The 24,392-nt window shown below is 39.0% G+C and overlaps 2 long non-coding RNA genes across 3 annotated transcripts in view; one reads left to right on the top strand and one right to left on the bottom strand.

Annotated features, from left to right (window-relative positions):
- Positions 1-24,392, bottom strand: part of LOC145447979 (uncharacterized) — a 125,281-nt gene that overhangs the window by 17,569 nt on the left and 83,320 nt on the right. The window lies entirely within an intron of this gene.
- LOC145447993 (uncharacterized) overlaps positions 10,968-24,392 on the top strand; it is a 272,776-nt gene continuing 259,351 nt past the window's right edge. Inside the window, exon 1 of the long non-coding RNA XR_013917770.1 lies at positions 10,968-11,144. This is a non-coding gene — a long non-coding RNA (uncharacterized LOC145447993). The remainder of the gene's footprint in view (positions 11,145-24,392) is intronic.

Raw genomic sequence — 24,392 nt, forward strand, 5'->3', positions numbered from 1 at the left:
GTCTTCTTGGGGATCGTCAGTGGAGGTCTCAACTGGGGCTGTGGAGTCGAGGTCGGGAGTCGGAGTAGTGGAAACAATACTGACAGGATTCGGAGTCGGAGTTTGTGATAATGACCCTGAATTTGACTCCGACTCCAACTTATTTATCATGACGATTGCTTTCAAATTTATCTTTAAATTACTAATAATAACTATAATAGGAATTTCTTGTATCATCAATCACAGTTTTAGTAACGATACAGATCAGAGGAGGCCAAACCGCGGCCCGCAGGCCAAATGTGGCCCACGAGAAGGTTTTGTGTGGCCTGTAAGGTTATTCTCGAAATTAGAACATCGGGTAAATTTACAAGGCCAACAAAAATTTGATAAGCATGACCGCGGTATTTAATGATGACTAAAACATCAGTTTTGGCGCATTGGCGCAACCAGGGGCCAGCCATATTCAGATCTTCGTATAGAACCATGACCATAAACTAGAATATTCCGTTGCAGATTTATTTGACTTGAAATTTTTCTTAGCACTTCGCATGAATTATTGTCACATTTGTAGCATTTGGTGTTGGAGGCCCTCCTGGAAATTATAAAACGTTCAGTCTAACTATACTGGATGTTAGAAGATAACGTGACGTCCAACATGCGACTTCGCTTGTGCGATCGAAACGAGATCGTCGGCGATGAAACATTTGCACAAAACGACAAAGGCATGTTCACGCAAACCATCGATATTACTATGTCTAAACGACAAATAATCCTCTCTTCGCCAAATGAGCCCATTGCTGTAGAGAGGCGAACCCGAACATATGCAAGCAATATATTTATTGATCAAATTCATTCATTACCTTTGAAAAAATTTCGTGCTTCGCGCGACCAGGGCATGACTACACACTGTACAGTTGCACACGGATTTTCCATGACACAATTGTTATCAATTTTAAAGCGTAGTAATATAAGTATTGTTTTCAATTTTACCTAATTCGGTTCGTTCCTATCGCACTACTAAAGAAAGTTTATCATAATTTAAGTTGCCCGCGCAATGGTTCGTAAATTTCACGCGGCCCTTTATTCGAAACGGTTCCTCCCATGATATAGACAAAATTGGATATCATTTTCAAATTAAAATTCAGTTGCATAAAGAAGCAATATGCATCTTCGCGATGCAGACACAAATTGATGCAAATTTTGGAATTATAACATGATATTGTGACGTAGTAAATTTATCGTCTTGTTGTAAAATTGATGTAAATATAACCAAACGCTCCTTCTCACTTGACAAAATTAAAAATATTTGTAGTGTATTTAGGTGCTTGGGTGGAACGAATGATTAAAAAAGACTACAAGTCCTTGAATACATGACTAAGTGCATGTAGACAATTCGTTTATGAGCAATGTGTATTGGTAGTGAGAGAGTGTGTGCTTGTAATCAGTACAGTGTGTAATGAGAAAATTAGTAAGTTGAATCTCTGTATTAGTTGCTGACTCCTACACCCGAGCAAAACTTCGATTATTTTATCTACATTTCAATTATACATGATGGGATGTATGTCGTGTTTGAATGATTCATACATATTATGTTATTAAGAAGTCCATGTTATCAAAACTAATAAAATATCCAAAAATAGGGAAGATATTTAGAAAGGCATTTTTTCATGATAATTGCGTCGTGAATAATTCGAGCTGTGCCACCTTGAATCAATTTTGCATTACATCGTTAATCATATGTTTGCATACGTTTAAAGGTTATATGATAGTCATTTGACCGTCACTGTGGGATATTGTTTGTTTGTTTGGGGTAGTCATGGTGTCTGTCGACTACTATGGTCATTTACACCAGGCCGATATTTTTCATTTATATTCCGTAACCGCCGACTTATAGCACGGCCCACGTCAGTAGTAGGGTTTGAATCGATATATCCACACCAATCAAATTGTACCACGTCGCCCTAATTGCCACACCTATAGGATACCCATTGTCACATCATCTGCAATTGTCCCACCTATATGACGCCCATTGCCACATCATCATGATTTCCTCAGATATTCTATTATGTGTATGCAGGACTAATGCGACTTGACAATATTAATGCGTACTAAATATTGATAATAACTTCTTCCGAGAAATACATAACATTCATTATACCTTAGGTGATGCTTTCCTCAGATATTTTATTATGTGTATTTTTGACTAACGCGACTTGATAATGTTGATACGTACCCTTCCAAGAAATAAGGATGTTGGTAACTGATTCTGCGTAAATTTCGCATGATCAACTCTATATGATTTTTTGTATATTTCAGACTTGCAGTCGACTATAAACCATTCACGATTATTAGTGTATTTAGCACTACGTATTGATAACAACTTGCCTAATTTTTCGCGCGAAGACCACTGAAAAGATTGGGTAATTAAATCATCACTAATTAATTATTATAAAATGGGATTTCGCCGATTCTCTCTTAAATTCCGAGACTTGATAATACCTTGCTTTCGAGTGATAACATGTAAATGTATGTCTCTGTAAGACTATGTTCGCGCTGACTATAGCGCTTGTGTCAACACTAATTACTCAATGATTTTTGGGAATTCCACGAATGCAACTTGGTAATGCAGTTATCAGTTATCACAAGTCACAACCATACATGCCCACAATCGAGCGGAAGCCCGAGACGTGTATATGTGCTGCAAATATTGCATTCCGATGCCCCCTACATTTTACGACTTATTATCAGCTCGCAGCACAACTAAATAAGGGCTTCATTCTAACATACCTGCATAATCTTTGCATGTCGAGTATAAGGATAAATCATCACTAAAACGCCGCCGGCTAGTGATTCGGTATCTGAGATTGTCTACGCTTGGGCCTAGCACGGAAAATGAGTAATTACTGTAACTAGGCAAACCCTAACAGAGTATACTTTGATAAATGTAGGCGTAATTGATTATCGCGAAATTAATAAATAGCATGAAATATGAGCGGTGCTATGATGTCTGACATATACTTTCAATTAATATGTAAAAGTAAGTTCTTTATACGATAAGTCAAGTATAAAAATTAACGCTCCACACATAGAATGCTATGCAAATATGGTAGAAAGGCTACATCCGAACGCCTGCTAGTCGAGGGGGTTAGTAACGGAGTACTTCTACTTTCTATAGTACTCAACTAGATTTGATAAAAACTTTTACACTAAGAATTTTGTAAAATAAATACCAATTTTATCAAACCATCGAACAGTCGAGGTAGGAGACAACATTTTCTACTACTATATTTCTACTGCGTAGTAACTTTTGAAAATGATGTAATAGTTGAGTTTTATGAGTTGTTTCGGGCTGCTGGAGCAGTTTTAGAACGAATTTTCAGTTCTCAAATAAAAAATATATATTTTGCAGTTAAATATTGTCGAATACACAAAATGGTCTCGCGGCGTGTTTGAGAGCTCTGCTCTAATTCAATTTAAATGATACAAGAGGTTTGTTTAAGTTAAGCACCGGGCACCAATGACCACTGACCAGTCTGAAGAACAGAGATGAATACTTTGCTATTGCATTGCTTTCCTACGACAACGTACGCTGTAAGCTTCAACTATACTTCGTTTGCGGTCAATTTATTTGTGATAGAACAATTTAAAATGCGAAATCATTGAACGAATCAAATTTTTCGCTCTTACAGGTCACACCAATCCGAACATATGAAAGATACAGCGATTGTTATCGACACAAATTAATTGATTAGCCTACCTGAAATTAACTCGTACATTTTGCTCCTAGTCCAGTGGTCGGGAACCTATGGCTCGCGAGCCATATATGGCTCTTTTGGGTATAAGATATGGCTCTTTGCCAAATAATTATTCTTACACTGAATTGAGCAATATTGCAGCGACTTGATAGTAAATTTTCATCACGGCTAGAATAATTATTCTCGTGGCAGTATATACATGTCTTTGAGAGGTAAAGACAATGCAGTTTGAGGTTTAGGGGCTTGGACCCCTCTTTTCAAAATCCTCAAATTGAAGTTACTGTCGCGCCAGCGACCAATATAATCACTCGCGAATTCTGTGCACCTGACTCGTAATCTGGGATTGTGCGATACGTTTGTTAATGAAAGGGAATAGCAGATATCGCGACGCCGATATCACAATACAGTTTTCAAATACATATTGACTTCCTGATCTACGGCGCGAAATGAACTGCCGTGGACGTACGAGATTCACAATTACGAACAATATCATTGCTATCCACGGTCTTGATTGGTAAGTAGATCTGTAGTATCGGTGATAAAATGTAGGCGTGTAGCGCAACGTTGTATGTTTCCGCCGAATACTTTAAGAATTGCTTACCTCCCCTGACGCCAAACCCACTAATGTATCACAGATTAGAGTGGTTAGGCCTATATACTGCTGTAGTGACCATGTTTGGTTCCACCTACACATGTGATCATTAGGGCGATTTTTTTGACCTAAAAAACGGAAGATTTGACCTAAAAAAACTGAAATTTTGACCTCACGTATGCAAATTAGGTGTTTTCGCACGTAATGTTAAAATTGTACCACTTATGTTCATTTCTGGTTGGAACTGTCTGTCCTTACAAATTAGATTGGTCTTAATAAACGTTTTTGGCTTAAAAACTGACAAATTTTTACATGAAAAAACTACTATTTGAACGAAATCTGGCCCTATGAAAAATTCCAGTAGTTACATTACGTATTATGGTGGAAATAATTAAAATTTGTTGTAGTACAACGAACGAAAGATACTTTCCTACATTCTCGGGTAGAAAGTGTCTGCATGTCCTTACTAAGTACCTTGCCAAGAATGGAGAAAGAACGTCCAACAGCAGCAGTTGTTGGCTGACAACACTGAAGTTGTGTGCACACTGCTGGTGACAAACCGTGTTGCTTCATTTTGACAATGTTGTCTATATCACAATTTTTCAGCTTGCGCTTCTTGATATAACAATCATGCAATGTCCAAGCAGTCTTGCTTCAGTTAGGATATTGCAGCACGTTGACCATAAAACCATGTCACTATTTGTTTCATTTGACCGTTTATGATTCACAATGGGCAGACGACGGACAGTTTACAACGGTAGGCCTATAAAGTGGGCAACAAGCTGTAAAATATCAAATGATAAGTTCACCGACAGCGCAAAATCTACGATACTAACGAAATGCAGAGGTCAAAAAATGTTTGACTTTGTAAACAATTTTGACAAATTTTGACCTAACGCTACAATTTTGACCTAATTTTGACTTTTTTTGAGATGTCAAAAAAAATCGTTCTAGTGATCATGGATTCTCGCATTTAAAAGGAGCATCACGACGAACCTATACGTTCTCGTAATAAGTTTCGCGTGCCCAAATAAGGCATCCAGCATGATTATTAAATATTTTTACGTAGAAAATGTGGCGCACACGACGAATCCCATTTAGTGCGTTCGAATTAGTGCTACCATGACGTCACGAATTTTCAACTGTGGCGTAACAGTTGATTGGCATGTATGGCTCTTTGGGAGTTGAAATGGAAAAAATAGGGCCAATATGGCTCTTCGGACTAAAAAGGTTCCCGACCACTGTCCTAGTCACTAGTCAAACTGCATTTTCGAAACGCCGAGTCAAGTCAATTCATACGAAAAAGGTGACTCGAGTCTGACTCGAATCAAGTCATGACTCGAGTCATCCCAACACTGCTTAGCTTACGTGTGAAGAGTACTAATGTGATAAAAGAACAATTCGTCAACTAAAGCAGCTACTATTTTGAGTATATATATTTGTAAATCTGAGTTTAAAGGAATCAGCGCCTTACCAACTATGAATATCATCAAATGTCACTGCGCCTACTATATATTGTACTAGTCAATATTCTATCAGATAAGAATATATAAATGTATCGCAGTGACGTGCGGTTAAATAAGGCAAGTGAGGCAGTGCCTCACCTGTCGTCAGGGTGAGTAAGGGAAACTTGTGAAAACCCTCGATGATTATTGATATTTTCCATCGATGTTCATTAATAGCTAAATTTGAACTTTTTTTCACCCCACATCATCAATTTTCATAATTCTTATTCGAAAATACAGCGCGAAAGGAGAGGTGAGGCACAGGTGGGGCATGGGTGGGTTGTGCCTCACCTGCGACAGGGCAATTCATCATAAACAGCTCGGAATTCATAATAACTGGTATCAATCAATTGCTATCGTTACATTGATTCTAAAAATCCAAATATTACCGGTGTCAGACCACCAGAACCCCCTAAAAATCGCCAAGAAATGTGATATCCGGCATTATTACAGACAATGTCATTGCAGAGAAACAATAGCCAGGTGAGGTACAAACGAATCTGCCTCATGCACTATTCGCTAACGATCGGACAATCGCAGCACAGTGAAACGCGTTATCGATTTCTGAAACCAACAGTCATGTAGGAATTGTATAGTAGCGACGGCCAATGCGTAATGCCGAGCAGTGGCGTAGCAGCGACTTGGCGTTTATCGCTCTGCGCCAAGGGCGGCACGCTCCAAGGGGGCACAAAATGAGGCGGCACAGTGCACAGTGTACACCGCCGGATAAACCAGCGTAATTGGTAGTCCTTTAGTTGGCGACCCGAGAGCTAAAATTTAATCAAATCGAAAGATCGCGTCGCGCTGATTCCGAAAACAAAAATTAAAGTGTCGGACTGACTCCGAAAATACAAATTAAAATGTGGGCTAGGCAATGGAACGATTCCGAAATAGCCGTCGAAGCCCATTGCTCCGAACAATCGGAGCGCCGCAACACGATGACTAATTAACCATGATAACGAAAATTGTATCGTGGGATTATTCGGGACAATGCCGTTTTTCAGACTTTGACGACTATTTCGGGGTCGTTCCGTTGCCCTGACTAGCTTTTAAATTGTATTTTCGGAATCAGGACAGCAAAAGCTTTCGATTAAGACCAGTATTGTTAAATTGGAGTTAGCTGCGGAAATTGACAGACTTCAGAGGATGGAGCAGAGCAGTGAAACCACGTTTGATCGTACTGAAACAGCGTTTGATGTTTTACAATGCCGGTTATATCACAACTACCCGATTCTACACCACATTTAGGCTCGTGTCTAAAACTTTGTCCGACCATTGCTGTTTCGATTGCGAGCTGCGAGAGGAGCTTCTGAAAGCTCAAACTGATAAAGTCTTATTTACGTTCTATCATGAATGATGATCAGCTATCAGCTCCATCCATTCTTATAATAGAAAGAGACTACGTCCAAAAAATTGATTTTGAGGACATTGTCCCTGATTTCGCTTAGGCGAAAGCCCGAAAAGTTCAGTTTTAAGCAGGGCTGTGGAGTCGGAGTCGGAGTCGGAGTCTGGGTAATTTTCGCTTGATGGAGTCGGAGTCGGAGTCGAAGTCGTGAAAACTATAATAGCTGGAGTCGGAGTCGGAGTCGTGGGGAAAATACTGACTGGAGTCGGAGTCGGAGTTTGTGAGAATGACCCTGACTTCGACTCCGACTCCGACTCCAACTTCTCTATCATGAAAACATTTGCTTTCAAAGAATTTTCAATAGAATTTTTACGTACCACCAATCACTGTTATTAATAACCATACGGATCAGGTGCGGCCAGCCCGTGACACGCAGGTCAAATTTGGCACACGAGAAGGTTAGGTGTGGCCTGCGAGGTAATTCTCGAAATTATTTATGACATCAGGTACAATTGCAAGGCCAACCAAAATTTGATTAGCATGACCGCGAAATTTGGTGATGACTAAAACAACAGTTCTGACGCATTGACGTATCCAGGGGCCAGTCACATTAATCCGAGATCTTCGTATATGACCATAAAGTAGAATATTTCATAGCAGATTTATTTGACTTGAAATTTTTCTCGGTACTTCGCATGATTCATTATCACTAGATTTCTTGCATTCAGTATTTGAGCCCCAATCTGAAAATTATAAATACATATTATTCACAGAATTGAGTTTAACTATATTCGCAATTAGGAGATAACGTGTCGTCCAACATGCGGCTTCGCTTGTGCACTCGCAGCGAGACCGTCGACAAAACATTTGCAGAAAATGATAGAGGCATGTTCACTGATACCGTCGATTTTGCTATATCTAAACGTCGAATAATCCTGTCCTTGCCAAAGGAGCCCAGTGGTATACAGATGCGACCCCCAATGCATGTTAGCAACATATTTATTGATATAATTCAGTCATTATCTTGCAAAAGAAAATTCGCGCTTTGCGCGACCAGGGACTGATTGCGCACTGCACAGTTGCATGACATCTTGTTATCAATTTTAGAGCGTATTAATATAAGTTTTGTTTGCAATGTTACCTAATTCGGTTCGCTCCTATCGGACGACTAAAAAAAGGTTATCAACATTCCAGTTGCCCGCGCAATGGTTCGTAAATCTCATGTATCCCTTTGGCCGAAAAAGTTGCCCACCCCTGATATAGATAAAATTAGACATTAGTTGCAAATTGCAACTCATTTGCACAGGGGAAGAAAATCGCAATATGCGTTTTCGCGATGCAGTCAAAATTGATGCAATTTTCGGAATTATACCATGATACTGTGACAGAGCAAATGCATCGGCTGGTTTTGTAAAATTGTAAAAATGATGTAAATATGACTAAACGATGATTTCCACTTCACAAAATTAAAAATATTTGTAGTGTAGCTTGGCTGTTTGGGTCGAACAAATGATTAAGAAAGACTGCAAGTCCCAATCCTTGAATACTTGATTAAGTATATGTAGACTAGACATAGAGGCTATAGTCTTTGGCTACTTAACTAAATTCCATTCATGACCAATGTCTATTACTAGTAAGAGTGTGTGTGCTTGTAATCAGCATAGTGTACAATGACAAAATAAGTAGGTTCAATATCTTTATTAGTTGCTGACTCATACACGAGAGGTACACTTGGATTTTTTATCTACATTTTAATTATACAGGATTAAATATCTGCCATATTTGAATGATTCATACATTTCAGGATATTAGAGAGTCCATGTTATAAAAACTTGAAAAAGGAAGGATATCTAGCAAATCTTTCTTTCATGTCAATTGCATAGTGGATAATTCGAACTGTGCCGCAATGAAACAATTTAGCATACCACCGATAATCATATGTTTGCATTGGTTGTATGATAGTCATTCAACCGACAATGCGGCATATAATTTTCGAAGTAAATTGCTAATAATGCTGGAGTCGGAGTCGGGAGTCGGAGTAGGAGTCGGTACGTTTAAAGACCCAGGAGTCGGAGTCGGTACGTTTAAAGACTCAGGAGTCGGAGTCGGAGTCGGAGTCGGTGGTAAAATGGACCGACTCCACAGCCCTGGTTTTAAGGCAGCTACTGATTTTTCTTATTGGCCTTATACATTAGTTCACCATTCCTTGTCTTTATTATTTTAGCCTTATAAACGCTGAAACGGTGAGGCTTCTTTCTCAAGCAGTATAGAACTTCTGAGACGCGGCATATCATTTGTAATTATTTTTATTGAAAAGATGGCTTGATCATGAAACTATGTCGAAATTTGCTGCGGTCTACATAGGGGGAGGGGCATTTTCAACGAAAGCCATGAGCGGCAGCACTTGCTGCTACGAAACCGATGCGGACCAAATACATTCCCTTATCGATGTACCTGTTATGTATTTCCCATCCATAGCTACGTTATATCGTGGTATGTGATAGCTCCTTACATATTGCCTGATTTGCCCTTGTTTGTGGCCTTTATGATGTTGTCGACTGCAATAGTCATTTACACGAGGTCCGAAATTAGAACCTTAAAAATATATTTTTTATGTTTCCAGGTGAGCAATCTGTATTAAATAACTGAGTATGTCACTAAAATAAAAAATAAAATAAACATCGATTGTGGAATGTAGAGTTGCAACGGCTAACAGGCCGCTTCTCTTGCTGCTGTTGTTGTTCACCCATTTGTGTATCGTTATTAGGCACTTTAGGTGTGTGTGTGGGGGAGGGGGGGCGGTTAGTGCCTCACCAGCCATGAACCTCACCGCACGTCACTGATGTATCGTGCATTTCAGAAATTGAGAGAAAATGGGGTAAAGGCTGTCACAACGATGTAGCTGATGAAGCCGCTGCAACCGATACTTCTTTACTCCATGAAAGCAGCTCGTCGACCAGTACTGTTCCTGGTAACTTATTTAAATTTATTCATGTCTTACTTCTTTGATCCGTTGTTTAACCTGATACATACATTTTGGTATCGCAGAATAAAACATTCCAGATCTCCTAGAGATCAGTGGTTCTTCATCTTAATTTGATGTTACCTTTAGATATTAGACGTGTTATACGTGGATCTATTGAAGTTTCTGCAAGACCAAGGGCTGTTACTAACCATTAACTTTAAGTTCAATTCTTCGGTTTCTTCTTCAAAGAAATGTAAGTTTGCTGTTGGCTACTCTCTATGCTACAGCTAAATGCCACTAAATTCTACGATCGGAATACGATTAAACCTGTCCCTATAGCTTACATTTATAAGTGTTCCTAAACGAGTTATAGGGTACTTTAAACAGTTTTGTAAAACGTTCGTAGCATGCCAAGTACTAATCAGACCATGAACTCTATATTACGATACCATGCCGAAAAATTCGTTTCAGATTTCAAAATCGAGTTAGAATTTGATGTTAATTTTTTCTAAAAATTCTTGCATTTTGGAATTGAGATATTACAGTCTGATACCTTTGTCGAACCAGTGCTATACATAATTTGAATTTATTGAAGTCACCCACGTTTCAGCTCGCTAAACTCTTCTTATTAATTAATTTGGGGCTTCTTGTTCATACTATTTACCATCATGACCATGTCACTCAGTGGCGGCTCGTGACAATATCGGGTGGTGGGGCAAGGGCTGCAAGCGACTTTTTATCAAGATGACGTCACAATGGCGTTTTCCAACGTAAACAAGTAACTTAATGATGGTACGGTAACATGAATTTGCCGGCAACAGTGATTTTAACGTATGTGCCACGAGAGGTCCGCTGATGAGCTGTGACTTGAAGTGTGGTAACTGCGTAAACGGCGTACGGAACAAAGATTCAACACGGTTCATGTTTGCATTAGACCTGACTAATTATCTGCAGAAATGGAAATGACTATAACTCGAGAGATAGCGTAAGCCTAATTGGAAAGGTCAACGAATTCGGACAGATACGCAATTGTTATCTCATAGATTGGGCCTGTCCTATTGAATCCAAAACATCATTGTAAAGGACTAAGAATAGCAGCCTCGGAAATTTGGTCTCGGTACAGCATAAGAGATTGTGGCCTTGAAACTGGAGACTGTAACTCGACACATACGTTTTTATTACTGTCTTATAGGTCTGCTGCGAAATCGCCTTTGAAAAATATATTACCGAATAAATACGTGGATGAAAGCCCTAAACTTGGTACACTGTTACATGACATTATCGAGAAGTGGCCTCATGGCCCTTTTCGGTATGGTACACTGTCAAAATTAATGCGAACAGACCAACACCGAATTTTGCGTAAAATTTACTGAGGAATAGGCTGATCAAGTGACGGGGGGGTTGTACGCAAATGGCTTGAAGGCCACAATTTCACGGTGAAATTGACATTGGAGAATATACGATCAAAGTAAATATTTGAATGCAAACTGAGAATGATATCATCATCTCACTTAACGTTACCGCAGATACACCGGCTTTTGCGTGAAATCCGCAATGTGTTGTAGGCTAAAGTGTCAGATCGGAGCACATCTTTACCATACTCGACCTTGATAACGAAATTACTGCCCTAATCATTGAGTGTCAACCTTGAGACTTGGCACAGCGTTCGATACTAAAATCAAGACATACCGTGCAAACGCTTATGACGGATCTAGGTAAGGGGCATCGTTAAAATCAATAGAGACCAATACCGGCTTTGCGTATAATCTGTTAGCGATAAATGACGAGTCAGCTCTCACTCGAATTAGGAAACGAAATTACCACTAACACAGTTCAGTGACAAACTTAAAACTTGGTACAGCGTTCGATACTAACATTAAGACTTACCGTGCCAAATGTCATAACCGATCTCAGTATTGAACACCGTCAAAACCAATGGATACCAATACCGGCTTTTGAGTAAAATCTGTTTGCGATACATGACGGATCAGCACACACTCAACTTCGGAAACGGAATTATTACCCTAAACTTTAAGTAGAAACCCTGAAACTTGGGGCAGTGTTAAATACCACCATCACGACATGACATAACAAGTTTCAAGAGTTTTCATGGTGTGAAACCCCATTAAAATCGACCTATACCAGCAAAGGTCGACTAAACGCATATGACGGTAACAGAGTTCAGCTATAGATACGATTGTTACATCACACCTTAAGGGCACAGAGCTATCGTGCCCCGGTTGCTCGGTAATTTTATGAATAGGAGAGAGTTAATCACCGTTTCTTTATTGTGCGCGGTTTTGAGAGAATAGACAGTGAAAGCTTGTTATGAGCGCTACCGGGGCAAGCCCCGGCTAGGCATTCGCAAAGCGAAAACACAGAAGAGAATTCGATTTTCGCATAGACTTCGCTATATATGGGCATTTACAAGCGAAAGGACAAGAAGTATACGATTTTCGCTGTGATTTCGGTTTATATAGATAGGTGTGCGTCTATAAATGGTAAAGAATTGTTATTGAACAGAATTTTAGGTGGGGCAATGCCCCAGTTGCCCTATAGGACGAGCCGCCACTGATGTCACTGTAGATTGCAGTCGACAAAGAGAAAGTAACTGGAAATTTACAAAATTGGCGTTGAAAATTGTCATAGAAAGCCAAATTTGCACTTCATTTGACGAAACATAAGTTTTGAATGATAATGACTCTAAACAACTATTATAGTGTAGTATTATAGTGGTACAGCCTGCAGCAGAGTACCCGACTAATTATGAACATGAATTTAATCGATATCGTCAGATTTTAATTTCATCTGATCAAGACACACATACTGTAGAATTCGATTGAGCACACTATGATGTCATGAACAGGTAGGAGGATGCCAAACGAACAGTTGTAGTCTCTAAATCTGACACCCACATCGGCCTAGTGCCCTATGTCTCAGTTCTTTTCGATGTTAATCTCCATTCCGCGACATTTTCTTGCCCTTTTCATTCCCTGTGGGTGCGTTCTTTCATGGGGTATTTTTCGGTTTTTTTGTCGCAGTGAGAACAGTGACGCTGGGCTGAGGAGCCCAGATAAACATCCGACGAGGAATCTATTAGTAGGCGCTTATCGTCATCACTACGCTAACTCGCCGATAAGATATTTCGCAATTGTGCCTGTTGCTCCTCAACATGAAAATTATCCAGAATAAGAAAGCTAAGCTTTATGAATGTCAATACCTATTCTTCAAGACGGATCTTGGTGATGACACCATCAGCATCCACACATATATAGGCTACTACAACGGCTTTGGCAATTATCAAATTCGACTGTAGTATTTAAGAAGATTTCTAGATCTCCTCGCTGCAGCTTCAGGAATGTAATATTGTACACTTTGCATTGTTGTGTGTTTTAACCAAAACCAAATAAACCCTATATTCTAATTTTGATGCTAATTGCCTTCTGTGATTCTTCCTCGTGACAAATAAACAATGAGCAGTTAGATTTATACGCTGAAGCATTTCGTTTCTGAACAGTGTACACTGTGCAGCAGGGGTCGCCAACTCAAAACGGGTCGCAGGCCACTTCTCAAAATTCCTTGAGGCCGCGGGCCGCATGATTACAATATGCATATAAAAATAAGAAACGCAATTTAACAACCACGTTTCGGTAAATTTACGTCAGTACAACGCTGTGCTCTCTAACATGGGCGATTGGCATAATTAACGCAAAATAAATTAGATGTTATTGAAGAACTACAAATACAACAAAAATTATAATGATCATCACTTTCATTCTATTTTGAACTATGAGATGCGCACGATACCTGACAACACTCTTCACTCAGCAACTAAAGCACGGTTGTCCAACCTATTTGCTGTTCACAGCCGTATTTCGATAACTTATGTAGCCGATGGAAGCATTCCAGTTCTCGAAGTCGCATTTAACTAACTGGAGACCAAATACCCATGTTAAACTGTCCATGTCCATTGCCGGTGAACTCCGGACTAATCTATTCCGTCATATCGGCTTACTATGCGCCCGAAATTGTGAATAATAATGTTATGAATAGCCGGTTCACGAAGTGATAAAGGTTGAGAAACACTGCTGGTCTACACCTACACCGCTATACATATACCTGCGAGTGGCAGGTCAGCTTCAAGTAAACTCGTTCTACTCAATTTCGGCTGAATCGAGGCTACTAGTTAGCCCTCTAATTTGCCGGACCACGGTCTGACATGTCTTACTCGCCTTCCGATACATGCCACCAATTGTGTCGCTTACTCACCAGTTCTTCTATAGTATCTTATTTTACCTTCATTCAGCGTGCATGCGTGCTTTTTACATCGCCTAGGACAGGTGGGTGTCTGATTTCAAAGACTACACCAAGTTGTTTCGACACCTTCCTATTTTTCATTGTATCGCAATTTTTGTGGTGTATTGAAATGATGTAATTGTTACCAATCAATTAAATCGAATTGAAAGATGAGCGGATTTGAAACTTTTATCTCCTAATCCAGTGGTCAGGAACCATTCTCGTCCGAACAGCCATATTGGTCCGAATTTTTTCAATATAACTCGCAAAGAGCCATACACCTCAATCTACTTTAAGTCACAATTGAAAATTCGTGACGTCATGGTAGGACAAATTCGAACTCACTACATGGGATTCGTCGTGTGTGTGTGTGCGTAGGTTCGTCGCAATGCTTCTTTCAAATTCGTAGGTGGAGCCAGACATGATCCCTACAGCATTACATACCCACTCTAAGGTGTGATACATCCGAGACGTGGGGTCAGGGAGGTAAATGAGGCAGTGCCTCAATTGTCGTTAGGATGAGTAAACAAAAGTTGTGAAACCTTCAATTACTATTGAAGATCTCTATCGATGGTCATGAATGGCTAGAATTCGAACATTGTTTCCTAAAAATCACACAATTTTCATATTTATTGTTCCAAAATAAAGTGCGAAACGAGGTGTAAGGCACAGTCGGGCCAAGCATCACCATCCACCATTGATAGTGAAATTCATGGAATATAGCTTATTCAATATAACCGATATTATTTCAATGTAAATGTCGCACTGATTCCGAAAATCTAAATGCTGGTCGATTACTCAATTCTCAACATATTCGGCGGGCGGCGGTAACATATAACGTTGCGCTCCACTCCTACATTTTATCGCTGGACCCTACGAATCAAGAACGCGGATAGCAACGACGTTGTTTGTAATGTGAATGTCGCTTCCACGACAGTTCTTATCTCATCGAAGATCTGGAAGACAATGTGTATTTGGAATTTGTGTTGTAATACATTAATACATTATACATTATGATTTTATTTTTGATCAATCAACGTATCGTGGAATCTAAGATTTCAAGTCGAGTACCTCGAATTTGCGAGGTATATTGGTAACCGCGCGACGGAAACTTGAATTAGAGGATTTTGAAAAGTAGCTTCCAAGCTTTTAATTTGCATTGTCTTTATCTCTCAAAGACATGTTTATACTGACAAGAGAATAATTATTCTGTCCGTCAGGACAATGTACTAACAAGTTACTGCAATAGGCCTACTTATCAATTCGGTACAGAAATAAAAATTTGGCAAAGAGCCATATCTTACATTCGATAGAGCCAAATATGGGTCGCGAGTCATAGGTTCACGGCCGCTGTCCTATTCCAATCCAATTCCATTTCAGAAAAGTCCATTGAAGAACATGAAAATGAATTGCAATACATGAAGAGTTGGGTGCTGGAAAAAGAGAAGGAAATAAGAGTTATGAAGGAAAAAAGAAATCAGAAGATTGAATTGTATATTCATATTAAAATGAACCCGAATATTTTCGGCTGACACTCGTCGGGCGAACTCGTCAGCAACTAGTTGAGAATTCAAAAGAACATCGTATATCAACTATCGTATCACAAAATATGACGTCAACAGCATGAAATGTCGAATACGAGAGCGTGCAATGTACCATTTTTAAATGGTACACGAACTCTTTTTGTTGACACAGCCTTGTCAGTGTATTTTGATAAAAGTCGACTCCAAGGCACACAAATGAAAGTGTGAACGGCCCCTTCCGACGACGCGAAATCTGTCGTCCCGATAAATCTAAGGCCATAAATTTTGCAATTTGCAAACACTTGTTGGATTATTCCGCTTGTGCGAAAACTTATCGAGAAGACATCATATTTTGTTATACGATTATAGATATTCTATGCTCTTTCGAATTCTCTACTGGTTGCTGACGATTAACCCTGACGAGTGTCCGCCGAAAATATTCGGGTTCCCGGACTGACCGTGTTCGGCTCAAATTGCTTCGTTCACCTGAATATTACAACCCTTTTCGATAAATTACAGTACATCCTCCCCCCCCCCCCCCTTATCAGCGTCCCCTGACTATTTGCTTTATGAAAAGTACAAGTTGAACATCAGGGTGATAGAGCCTGCGGAACCCCTGATCTATGAAATGATACCCCTGTTTCACAGGAACACGCATATAGCCTGAACTAGAAACCTAGATGTGTCTCTAACGCAGTCACAAAGACAGTAAATGATTCTTCATTCTCTATACCTACTATTTCAAGTTCGCCTGGTCACGTTATTCATCAAGTACACGGTGTAACAGGTCAAATCGGGCATAAGTGCCACTCTTCAAACTATTGGAAGAGTTATGAGATGCTTGCATATACATTTTTATGCGTAGGTCATCAGCATGGATATCTATATACCCTTGGTTATCAGGTGCAATAATGATTAGCAGAAGCCGTACCATGCACATTTAAGAACGATATGAAAATTATATTGACCAGGTCTATCAACAAGGAGTGGAGTCACTATAAAATTTGACCAAGTATAGTGAGCATCATTTGAAATGGATGAAATCAATTTTCTAACAGCAAATGTCCCTAATTCCATGTAATGCCCTACAGGCGGAGAGCGGCGTTTCCTTTTTCACCGATAGTTAGGGATTACATTCCATGCATTTCAGCAACCGCAAAGCTTCAAAATACTTGAAGATTATGGAAGGACTAAAAGAGAAAATAGGAAAAATATTGCAGGTGATATGGGAGCCCAACTCTGGCTCTGGCGAAGAACGGCACCCACGAGTTCGTATAAAACAGATATGGAATCCTTTCGAGTATGCATGGAAAGAGAATGTGGAGTGGGCACCGAGATTTTCCCGACAAATTAGTATTCTGTTTGTTCGCATGGATCCGTCTGGCGTGAGTATACATATCCTTGGTTGTCTAAAATGGAACAAATATCAATTTACGAATACAAGTTAGTGGCTCCTAAACCTTGGTCATCGTCTGAAGTTGGGATATAGCCTATTTGCAAACCACCAATCCTCCGCGACGAAGTTGTTCGACTGACCTTTGGAGAGGTCATGGATTCGAACACCGGCAAGTTTTTGCAACTTTGCAACTATTTTTTGCAGTTTCCGGGAGCTTCCTAAATACTCAGAATATATGTAGTACATGATAAGATATCATATGTATATTGTATATATGTTTCAAGCTATTTGGACGAGTTTGATATTGCAACATTTGGCCAAGTTTTCTTATTTTTTCATGCGGAATTTTAGTGCAGCTTATATCCAGTATTGCGCAAAATGGGAATGAGTAATTAAAAAATCTTGATATAAAGCTTTTTCTAGTATGGTTCTTTTCTCTCTGATTTGCTTAACAAAGAGCCATGTGATGGATTACGCTATAGTCTACAAATCAGTGTTGGGATCAAGTCACTGCCTTCGAGTCACGAGTCATTTCGAGTCATTGCACATTTTGACTCGAGTCAAGTCAAGTCAATCGATTTTCGAAGGTGACTCGAGTCAAGTCAAGTCAATTGATTTTTGGAGGTGACTCGAGTCAAGTCGAGTCAAGTCAAGTCAAGTCACGAGTCAAGTTACATTTCAAGTCAAGTTGCCTTTTCGAAGTATGAGGCATACTACGTCATGACATTTTGCTAGCCGTCTGAAATAAAAATTGACTGGTCATTAATTTTGCACCGATGAACGAATATAGAGTTAAATATACGCGCAAGAAGGCCTTGTATCGCTCACATATACGTAGAACCGCTAAACTACGTAATTATAGTTGCATAGCCTCAGTTTGGGGGCACTTCTCTTTAAAAATGATTTTTTTAGGTGTTGACGTTTGTAGTCATAAATTCCTAAAGGTAGATGCGAGCCCCATGATTCATACATTGCTGGAAAGGGCAGGAAATTTACTTTCCAAATATGGTCTTTATGTTGTACCATGAGCATGTACCCCAAAAGGTTTTCTAACAAAATTTATGAAATTTTTGTCAGCGAACCCTAAATTTTCATTTTTTTCAAAATTCTTTCCTCTGTAAAAACTTTTATGGACACAATTTTGAGAAAACGCTCAATCATTTTATTATACATACCCTAACCATCATTTGTGCAAAACTTCAGATGAATCGAACAAGCAGGTGCCAAGCAGATACAATTTTTGTGCAGAAAAATTATATTTTGAGAAAATCGCGTTTGAAAAAATAAAACCACAATAACTTCGAAAAACAAGGATATGAACACTGATCATGACATCAATGGCCACATTAGTTGATTTGCATAACACATTGAACCATATATAACACAACCTGAGCATTAATAGCCGCCAGGCACATAGTCTGATGTGTCTTAGGACTCTTGAACTCTTTCAATTTTTGACAGCGAAAGAGCGTGGAGATGCGGTCTTTCTTTTTTGTCCTTCAAACCAGTTTCAATTTTGTGAAGGTGTTCACTGGCAAGTTTAGGCTTTCAAGAACACTCAAGTATCCACTACATCCAATATTCCAGTTCAGTACGGACGTAGCTACAGCACGTTTTACTGCCATAGTTCATAAGTACCTTTTCTTCAGGCACCTTGTCCCTATGGTCACGACGAATGACTCATTTTGGGTTTTGGTAAATCCACCAATGCATCTTTCCATTTCAAAGATTCTTCTAAAACTCTAAATTTCCTTGATCGACTCATTCTAGGCAAATTGATAGCTAGAAATGAAAACCAATCCAAGACAGTTATCCAGAAACAATAAATACTACCCAATATTATCAGTCAGCAGTCAATGAATAAAAACAGATGAAATAGGAAAACACACAACCTCCATCTCGACCATTTCCTTGGTACTGAATCAATGAAGCAGCCAAGTATATGAAAGCAGACATGCTAGAACACTTATTTATAAACATACAATAAATACTACCCAATATGGTCAGTTATCAGTCAACAAATCAAAAAAAAATGAAAAAAAAAAATTGCCTCACCTCGCCTGTTTACTGAATCTGTGAAGCAGCCAAGTTTATGAAGGCAGACTGGCTAGAACACTCATTTCAAGCTCTACAGCAGAGATTTCGCCAGGTAGCGCTATTTCCACCAGCAAAGGCGAATGTCGGATTAGAATGAACACGACTGCAGCAAAAATTGGGCTGTAATTCTTTTTTTATATAAAATGGTCCCCAAAAGAAACTAGTTTTGGATAAGAAGGAGTTGTAATATCATAAAAATAATGACATATTTGGAAAGAGCGTGAAATTTCCGTTCTAGATCGATGAAGAAAAAAAAAACACAAAAAAATTATTTCTAAAGAGAAGTGCCCCCTTAACGGCCAAAATAGAGAACTAGAAACGAATTGATTAGATGCAATACATTACCGATTTACAAATTGATATGATACAATTCGAGCCTGCGCCAACGGTTGAGGACGATTTAAACTATATTCGCATTCAATTTCACTAAAACAAGAGGTTTGGTTAAGGTAAGAATGGACAACAGAAATATACATTTTGCTATTTAATTACTTTACTACACTAGTTTACGACAACGTAAGCTGTAAGCTTCGATCACTTCGCTTGCTGTCAATATATTTGTGAGAGAACAATGCAGGCTCAGTAAAATGAATGATTGGTTAAACCAGCGTTTCGCGAACAATCCGAACATATGCAAGATACAGTGATTTTTATCGAAACCGATTATACTTCATGACTTGAAATTGACTCGCGAATTCTGCTCTGAGTCACGAGTCAATCCACATTTCTGATGTGCCGAGTCAAGTCAAGTCAAGTCATTTTAGCAAAGTGACTCGAGTCAAGTCAAGTCACACGAAAAAGGTGACTCGAGTCTGACTCGAGTCTGACTCGAGTCAAGTCATGACCCGAGTCATCCCAACACTGCTACAAATGTCGACAAAAATATCGCGCCAACAATTTTAATGATTCAAATAGGCTAATTTAAGGTTGCTGAATCCGATTCTGCGCTCAGAATTTCTCCATCACATCAATTTCTTTTCGTATGAATTTTTCCCATTTTCGTAAATTAATCAAATTTCGTCTTTCGTTAGTGTCATCACGGTTAGCATACAACAGCAACAGATCAAATATTGTTATTAAAATCATCTATCATAAAACCTGGGTTGTTCTATTACAAAATGAGTGAGTTTTGATGAACTTGAATCGTTCATTCAATCAGAAGCTCTTTTCGACCCATAAATTACCCTGATCTAAAAATTTCAAAAAAAAGTTGTCCCTAAAATTTTAATGATTGATTCAGGCTAATATTAGGTTGCTGAATCGTATTCTGTGCCCAGAATTTCTCTATCACGTCGATTTTTTTCGGTTTATGTATTTTTCTCATTTTAATAAATGAATCAAATTTCAGCTTCCGTTAGGGACATTACGGTGAGCGTACAACAGCAACAAATCAAGTATTGTTATTGAAATAATCTGTAATGATGAAATCTAGGTTGTTGTAGAACAGAACAACTGAATTTTCGGTGAACTTGAATCCAGTGGTTCGCTATTTTCTTTCGATCAGGACCTCTTTTCGACAAATAAATTTTTACGTGGATGGAACTAATTTTAGTCGGTTGCCGTCATCATCTTTATATACCACTCTTCATTTAAAGATCGTGATTAGTAGCTTCGTACCTAATTTAGTTTCCTGCGCTACCTTTATTTATACATCTGTCCTGCAGACTTAATCCGTCACTCCACTTTCGTAAAATGTAAAAGTTTGCAAACAACAAGCATTGTATTGTGGGTCTATTATGTAAAAGATTGTTCATTCTGGTACAAGACCTAAATATATGGCCCTTTAAGCTTGTTTTGAAAATTGCAAGAAACAGGATGCCTGTTTTCCAAAGAAAAAAGGGCTTGTCGTGATAACTTGAAAGAATTTATCATCATTATCTACGCCTGTACTTATGCTAATTCTTCTTCTCCAGTTTATATATTTTGATACATTTTATCGGAATCGAGGAAAGATGTTTCCGAACGCTTTATTTCTTTTGGTTCATTGCCATGGTACTACGGGCTTCTTTGGCGTTGTCTATTATAGACAACTCGATGAATGAAGACTGCTTACGAACAGCTCAACACGAAATCTAAAGTGCGTGTTACGTCACAATAGAAATAAATATGCATCGGTTCTGGGACAGTTGATCCGTCTCGACATAGGACATTTTGTGGCCTTCACCAAATACCATGTTTTCTATGCTGGAAGGGGCCAGAAATGTGCATTGGTTAATTTCTAGGGATGTTTTTATTTGGTTTCGGGGCTTTTTGCTAGTGTTTTGCACGATTCAATGCCTGTTCTAAATACAAACAGCTTACATTTTGGTGGTTTCTGATTTGCCGTAATATTTTACTATGAACTAGAGTTGGTCGAAAGGATCGGCGTTGCTACTCAAGTAGCGCAAGTAACGCCTTGTACTTCTACTCAATTACAAGTAGAAGTAGTAAATTCCAAGACAATCTGGAAACTAGTTCAAGTGGAATACGAAATTAAATTTATGAGGAAGTCAGTAAATATCTAGGTATATTTTGTCGGTGGGAGAGTGGTCGCATACATCCAACAGTGAAATCGCAGGATGCATCGTTGATGACACCACCCATAGGTAGAATCTTTGAAAAATATATTCAGTTACCGTGATTCAGACACTATTTCATGCGTTTCTTATGACAATTTAACTCATGAAAGTGGTAGAATATTATCCTGAACTACTTTATACTTTACAAAAACCTAATTGCAAATGTAATTAGTTCATCCAGAATACTGTTCAGGTAGATGTGGAAGTAGTTCTAAAACATTACCACTTCAGTAAGTAGTGCAAGTAGCCCAAATCTACTTGATTGCCTCGAAAAAGTAGAAATATTCAACATATATAATATCTCAACAACGTGATGTGATAGAGCAAAAATAACGCCAGATTCGTATTCAGCGCCCCAAATTAGGTATAATTTACCCAAAGAAATCCTGGCGCAAGAATCGTGTAAACCAGTGTTATCTACATCTCAATGTTATCTATGACACAATAGCTTGCAAGTTAGAAGTTCAACAAGCCCAGCCAAGCAAGGCAACCTTTATACTAAATGTATATATATATAGCATAAATTTGAGGTCTTTTCCCATTTCACGGACGCCCAGTCAAGACCGCCAAAAATTACATTGTCACTGTGTCACCTATTCAGGCTATTTGTTTTGTTGAAGTCGCCAACACCGAGTTTTGCTGCAAGCCTTGGACCAAGTTTGCAGACCTAGGGGGTTAGGGTATGGTATTGGACTTGGTTTATGGACAATCACTTAGGTCTTTGTTTTTTTGCCAAAAATTATTTCCGCGTACCAGAAATAATGTAATTTTCGGCGGTTTCACCAGACCATCCGTGAAATGAGGAAGTACAAATTTGACAGCTCTGAAGGAGCTGACAGCGAAGTGCTGCCATGCAGGTTTCAAACCTACGCAGAACATAAAAGTGTACGCATGATCGATTGAATAATGAAGAAGGAAACGAAACAAGCAGATACCCATCAAATCTTTAACTGTGGGATTATACAACGGCACCTTTCGAGTACCTCAGACCCAATTGTTTTAAATTTATAAATGCAACGTTTTACTGCAACTTCTGTTCAAATTAAATGGAACTTTCTCACAGTTGTGCAACAAAAACTTGATCTAATTTATTCTGGTCGACAAGGTTTTCGCAGTGAAATCTGTTTAGGTCGTCTTAACCCAGGGGTGGGCAAACTACGGCCTGCGGCCGCATGCGGCCCTCCACACTGTTCTGTGCGGCCCGCGAGAGTCTAAAGATACTTATGAAAAATATTGATAATATGCGTAAAAAAATTATTGCTGGAACTTGATTAAACCTTTTCTTAGTATATTTCACCATGATAAATCTAAGGCAGTGATTTTCAAACTAGGGGCGCACACCCCTTGGGGGTGTGAAAGTATCTGATGGGATCGCGAAGCTGAGCTCACCTGATTTTTTTCTTTCGCGCTCCGTGCGATCTACATCCCATTCCTACTTATTGCTCTGTATTCAGTCTGAATTTCATATTTGAAAATCTCTCATCCACAGTCTTAACTTTCCATGCCATCTAACTATCCGTTAGGTTTGATAGCATCCTGGTTGCGTTTTCTGATATGGCGATAAGGGGGGCGAACTCGTTTACCGTCATAAGGGGGAGGGCGTGGGTTAAAAAGTGTGTGAACCACTGTTCTAAGGTAAATACTACCTATGTTATTTTTATGTTTAATTTCTGTCGCGACAGCCCGATCTCAAGGCTCACGCAGTTTGAAAGGTTAACTGCTAAACATCACAGAAATCGTGAACGAGATTGACTCGGATCACTAGTGTCATTTCACATTGGCCACTCCAGTTTTGATTATTTCTGTGTTCTTGATTATTTCTGTGACTTGTTTCAAAATACGTAAAGTAATGTACTGCGTAATTATCATCAATTTCCTGGTATGGAATCACACTAGGCCTATTACGGAGATACTATATCATGGAATCATATGTTCGGATAAGATAATTCAATATGCACAATGTGATTAGACTTTATTCGCGAGTGATGTGTCAGAACTAAACAGTTTGACCACAGGACATCATAAGTTTCGTTACATATGCAGCGTCCATAATATACACCTTACCAAGTCTAATTACATTGACATTAAGGATATTTTTCAGACACACGTTCCTACCGAAGATGTTATGAAGAATTGGGGTAATCCGATTGAGAAGTAGGTCCCGCATTTTAGTTGTATCTGTAATGCGATGCTTCATCACTTCTTCGATTTCCAGGGATTGTGCCGTTGGAAAGGGATTATGGGACTTGATCAGAAGCAAAACTGATGATTTTCATGGGCATTGCTACATGATCAACGGCAGCCTCCTATACTTCGTTGGCACATCCAATGAACATGAAGGTAAGAGATGTTAGCGATATCTAATTTAAAATATCACACTA

This window comes from Botryllus schlosseri, chromosome 1 (assembly GCF_051294905.1).
Source record: "Botryllus schlosseri isolate E-star chromosome 1, Bs_hap1, whole genome shotgun sequence".
Taxonomy (NCBI): domain Eukaryota; kingdom Metazoa; phylum Chordata; class Ascidiacea; order Stolidobranchia; family Styelidae; genus Botryllus; species Botryllus schlosseri.